Raw genomic sequence first — 5,316 nt, forward strand, 5'->3', positions numbered from 1 at the left:
TGAGTTTTTTTTGGTCCTTTCAGTTTTTTGTTGTTTTTGGCCCCTTTTTTTTTTCCCCCATTTAAAGAGTCCCTTTTAAAAATTTCCCCTTACGGGACGGGGTTATTGGTCATGAATTTCCTTTTTTTTTGCCTGGGGGGAAAACTCTTTATCTCTCCTTCTATGCTAAAAGCCCACCCTTTTGCTGAAAAAAAATTTTTTTTTACAAATTTTTTGAACCCCAAATTTAAAAAAAAAATTAAAAACAAAAAAATTTTTTGTTTATTCCGATTGGGGAAATTTGGCTTTTTTTTTGTTCAAAAATTTTTTAATTTTTTCCCTTGTGAGTTTAAAATAAGTTTTGATGATTATTTTTAAAAAAAAAAACAAAAGAAAGAATTCTTGGCTGCATACTTTTCCCTTTTAAAGCATATTGAATTTTTCCCTTTTCCAATTTCCCTTTTTGGCTTCCCAAAGTTTTGAACAGATCGCTGAAAATAAATTCATCCCCCTTGTAGGTACCGGACTACCCCAAAAAAAGGGCCCCACCTCCACGGGTTTTTCAAAAAATTTTTTCTCGTCGTGTATTTTGTGATTTTGGGAGGGGGGAGTCCCTGGTGATGGTCAGTTCTGTTGAATTTTTTGGGATTTCTCGCTCTCGATTTCAGTTCGGGTGTCCTTCCTCGGGTTTTAGAAGTTTACAAAAAATTCGTTCAAAAAAAACTTCTGGCCCTTTTTTTTCTGGTCCCCCAAAGTTTTGGGGATGTTATTGTTTTAAAAAGTGGTGATTTCCCCCTCAGTCCCCTCTGTGGTCCATAACCTTTCTTGGGACTGCATCTCCGTTATAGCATTTTTAACTTTGGGCCTGACTAGATTTTATTTCTTTTATTTTCCCCGGTAAGGGTTTCTCTATTTTTCTTTTTGTGCTTTTTTTCCGGGCCCACCCCTGTTTATTTTTTAAAATCTTTTATTTTTAATTTTGGGTTAAATCCTATATGCGTTTTGATGCATTTCCCCCTGGCTCTGAGTATTTTCATGTTATTTTAGGGAGGTAAATTTTCTCCATCTCATTTTTTTTCCAGAAAAGAAAAAAAGGAAGAAAAAGAAAAAACCAAAAAAAACCCAATAACAAATTGCCCCCCCCCCCCCCAAAAGATACAGAGTTTTTTTGGCCGGTTTTTAAAAAGGTAATGAAAATTTCAGCTCTTCTTCTCGGGGGTTTAAAGTATTTCGGGGGAAGCTGGGTTTTGGGGCCCCGTTTCGGTGAGACGTTTCCGAACTAACGGGCCTCATTTTGGAGCCGGGAAGGAGGCGGGTTTGGGGTTTTCGGTGCAGGCAGGCCGCCTCCTTCAAGGCCTCCTCCCGCCCCTTTTAGCGCCCCACAGGGGGGGGCCTGACCCAGGTCCCGCATAGGAGCCCGCATGCGCAGTAGGCTCATCCGCCTGCACAACCAGGAGGGCCCCCTGTGCTGGGGGGGGCCCGAGGGGCATGTTTGGGGGCGCGTCCAAGTGATGGAAACCCCAGCCTCCCAGGACCCGCGGGGGGTTTTCAAGGGGGGTTTTTGGGGGGGGCAATCACGCTGGGCAGGAACCCTTTGGGCCCTTAGGACCCGCGGTGGGGGCTTAGGAAGTTTTGGGCCAACATCCACGCAGACAGGAAACCCCCGGCCACCCCCAGGAAAACCCCGGGGATTTAGGGAAAATGTGGTGCCCCCTCCACTCTGGCAGGAGTCCAGGGGCCCCCCAGAAAAAGATTGAGGGTTTTTGGAAACTGGGGGGCCGCATCCACGGGGGGAAGGGCCCCCCCCGGTTTCCCCAGAACAGTGGTGACTTTTGGGAGGGCCCTGGGGCCCCCCATCCACACAACCAGAAAGTGACCCCCTCAGGGCCCCCGGGGTAGATTTTGGGAAAAAAAAGGGAAAGCGTCCATGCGGACAGAAGACCCCCAGCCTTGTCAGGGCCTGCGGTGAGGGTAAGAAAGATGTGGGGGCCCCCATCCACACTGACAGGAGTCTCCTACCCCCCCCTCAGGACCCACTGTGAAGGTTTTGGGGAAAATTTTGGGGGCCCGTCCATCCCACAGGAGCCCCCCGCCTCCTCAGGTCTTATGGTGGGGCTTGAGGAAAATGTGGGGCCACGTCAACACTGACCCGGGGGCCCCCGTCCTCCTCAGGACCCGCACTTTTTCTTTGGGGGCATATGGGGCTGTGTTTTTATGCTGGGAAAAAAGCCACAGCCTTTCCCCAGGGACCCACGGGGTGGTTCCCGGGGGGGGGCCCTGGGGCCATGTCCCGGCTGACAGGGGGCCTCCCGGGCCCCCTGAGGACCTGCTGGAGGCTTCCAAGGATGTAGACCCGTAAAAGTGAAGGAGGGCCCAGGGGTCCCCAGGACCCCGCTGAAATATTTCCTCAGGAACACGGGAGGCGCGTCGGGACTCACAGGGGCCCGGCTTTCCCCAGGGGCCCCCCAAGGGACTTTTGGAGGCGCCTTTTGGGGGCCCCGTCCACATCAAAGGACTCCCTTTAGAACCACAGGGTAAGTGATTGGGGAGAATGAATGGTAGGGTCAGGGGGGGGGAGACAGTTGGGGGTTAGGTTTCGTTTGATGTTAGGGGTTAGTGGTTTTTGCTTATGGTTTTCGGATTAGAGGTTAGGGGGGGGGATAATTTTAAGGGTCAGTGGTTTTTGGGGTTTTTGGGTGGGGGGGGGATTAGGCAAGGGGTTAAAGGGTTAGGGACAGGGTTTTTGGTTTGGGGGTTTGGGCTTGGCTTTTTTGGGTTAAGGGAGGAGGTTAGGAAATTAGGGTTTTTGGGTTTTTGGTTTGAGTTAGGGTTGGGGCTTAGGGTTTTCAGTTAGGGTTGGGGGTTGGGTGTGGTTAGGTTTTGGGGGTTTGGGGGAGGGGTTTTTGTTAGGGGTAGGTTTTTTGGGTTTGGGCAAAGGGGTTCGGGGTTAGGATAGGGGTTTGGGGGGAGTGTTTGGGTTAGTGTTTGGTTTGGGGTTTTTGGGTTGGGGGTTTGGTCGAGTCAGGGTCAGGGCCCGGGGTTTTGGAAAAAGGGAAAAAGATAAATTGGGAATTGGGTTTTTTTTATGTATGTACCTTTTAAAATTTCTTATTTTTAATTTCAAGGTACTTTTTAATTTTTGTTTCCTTTTTTGGGATTTGAATCTTTTTTAAAAAGCAGGTGAAATAATTGGTGGGGGTTTTTTTTTTTTTAGAGGGCAGTTGTTATTGTTTTCTTGGTTTTTTTTTTTTTTCCTTTTTCGGGAAAAAAAATAATGAGAAAAAAAATTGAAAGAAAGAATTAAAAAAAAAGAATCAAAGTGATTAAAGGGAAAATAAACCCCAAATAGTAAAAAAGGGGTAGACCCTACTTTCCGGGCAGACGGGAAGCTCCCCCTCCCCCGGGGTTTCCGACCACTTGGTGTCAGGGGAGGGGTTTTGTGCGGGATCTGGGGGGGCCATGGGGCTGTTTGGTCAGATGCGCATGTGCCTGGGAAAATGCACCTGTGGAGTCAGGGGCAGAAAGGGGCCTCCCCCTCTGGCCCTCCGCACCCAGCACTTTTGCTGCTATTGTTTACTCGCTGGAGGGCTTTGATGCGGGTTGGTCCTCTGGCCCCGGGGCGGGGGGCATCCCGCCCCCCAGTCAGCAGGGTTTTCCACAAAAGGGGCCCCCCAAAACCCCCCCGGGTTTCCCGGGCCCCTTCTCTCGCCCCTGCCCACCTCGGGCCTGTGTCTGAGCCTTTTTTTGGTTTTTTGTTTTTTTATCTCAGACGGGTTGCCCCCAAAATTTGTAAACCCCAAGAAACCACCCAAAAGGCCGCCACTGATCCCAAACACAGGGGGTTTATTTAAAAGCTCGAGCTTGTGTCCAAGTATACCTGACACACGGAGCAGAGACTTGGCCCCGGAGGGGGGTTTTTAGCTTAGTTTTAAGGGCTTTCGTCGGGGACCTCCAAAAAGGGGTTGGGGCAAAATTTCCCCAAGTTCTGTTTACATTTTTTAATGGGGGCCCTTTAAAGGGGATTGAGCTCTTTTTTTTCATTCCCCAATTTGGGGGTTCTTTTCCCTTTGGGGCCCGGGCCCCAAATTTTTAAAGCTTTAAAGTGGGGCCCTCTAGGAAAATTAAGCTGTTAAACTTTTGTTTTTTTTTTCTGTGAAGAAGTAATGTAAATTTCAGCTCTTCTTCCCAGGGGGCCCGGATGAAAATGGAATGTTTAACCCTGAACTTAAAGTGGAATGGCCTAAATTTTCCCCGGCTCCCCAAGTCCCTGTCCCAAAACCTATCTAGCTCCTTTTCCCCCTTTTTCCCCGGGCTCCCAAAAGCAATTGCAAAGGGCCTCAGCTTGGCCGCATGTGTTTTTGGGGGGCGGCCCCGGGGTTTGGGTTTAAAGGGAAAACCTGGATTGTGGGCTTCCTGGCTGTTTTTGCGGGATTGGGGCTGCAGGGCTTTTTATTCCCCAAGGGGACTTGACCCCTGAATTTGTTATAGAAAAAACCTCCTTTGTCTTTAAAAGAAGGAGGAGTCAAAGCCCTTTTTTCTCTGCCCTTTTGATTGCCAATTTTCCCAAAATTTTTACGTATTTCCCGTTAATCGGAATTTAAATTTCTACCTTTGTACTATGGTTAACATATTTTCCCACACAAGTAATTCAGAGGGGTGAGGGTTTTTCCCTCCTTCTTCACAGCTCAGTCATCATCCCGGAAAAAGCATCTTTAAAGGATTTGGAAAGAACAAGAGACATTATTACCCAAAGGTCATATTGTTATGTGAAGGATTTCCCCCTGAGGGTCCCCAAAAAGGGGAAATTTTTTCCCCGGGCCCTTTAGGAGGCCTTTGGGGGTGAGGTTTTAAAACAGAAATTGTTTTGTTTGGGGTTTTAGATAAGGGGAAAGGTTTGGGTAAGAAACACGGACGGCACTTAGGTTTTTTTTTTGAATTTCAAATTTCCTTAAAAGCATAGAAAAAATTTTTGAACACCCCCCTTGGAAGTTGTAGGATTTTTTTTTCTAAAAAAGTGAACATTTAGGGCAATATTATGTGCCCCAAAAATTGTTTTAAGGGTTCACATAAAAAAAACTCCTGGGATCCTCCAACAACCCATGGGCAGGTCCGGGTTTTCTTTTAGGGCCCAAATAAAGGATGGAAGAAAACATCTTTCCAAGGTTTAAAAGCTAGTTAAGTGGATTCGAACTCAGGAAACCGGGCTCCCCGGCTGTTTTTGGGCCCCCAGAAAATTTTTTATTAAAATACCTTTCCCAAGTCCCCAGGAAAAGTTTCAAATAAAGGCCAACTCTTTACTCATTAGGCTCATGGCAAAAGGCATTATTTCTGTAAAAG

The sequence above is a fragment of the Vulpes lagopus genome, chromosome 10, assembly GCF_018345385.1.
Source record: "Vulpes lagopus strain Blue_001 chromosome 10, ASM1834538v1, whole genome shotgun sequence".
NCBI classification, from domain to species: domain Eukaryota; kingdom Metazoa; phylum Chordata; class Mammalia; order Carnivora; family Canidae; genus Vulpes; species Vulpes lagopus.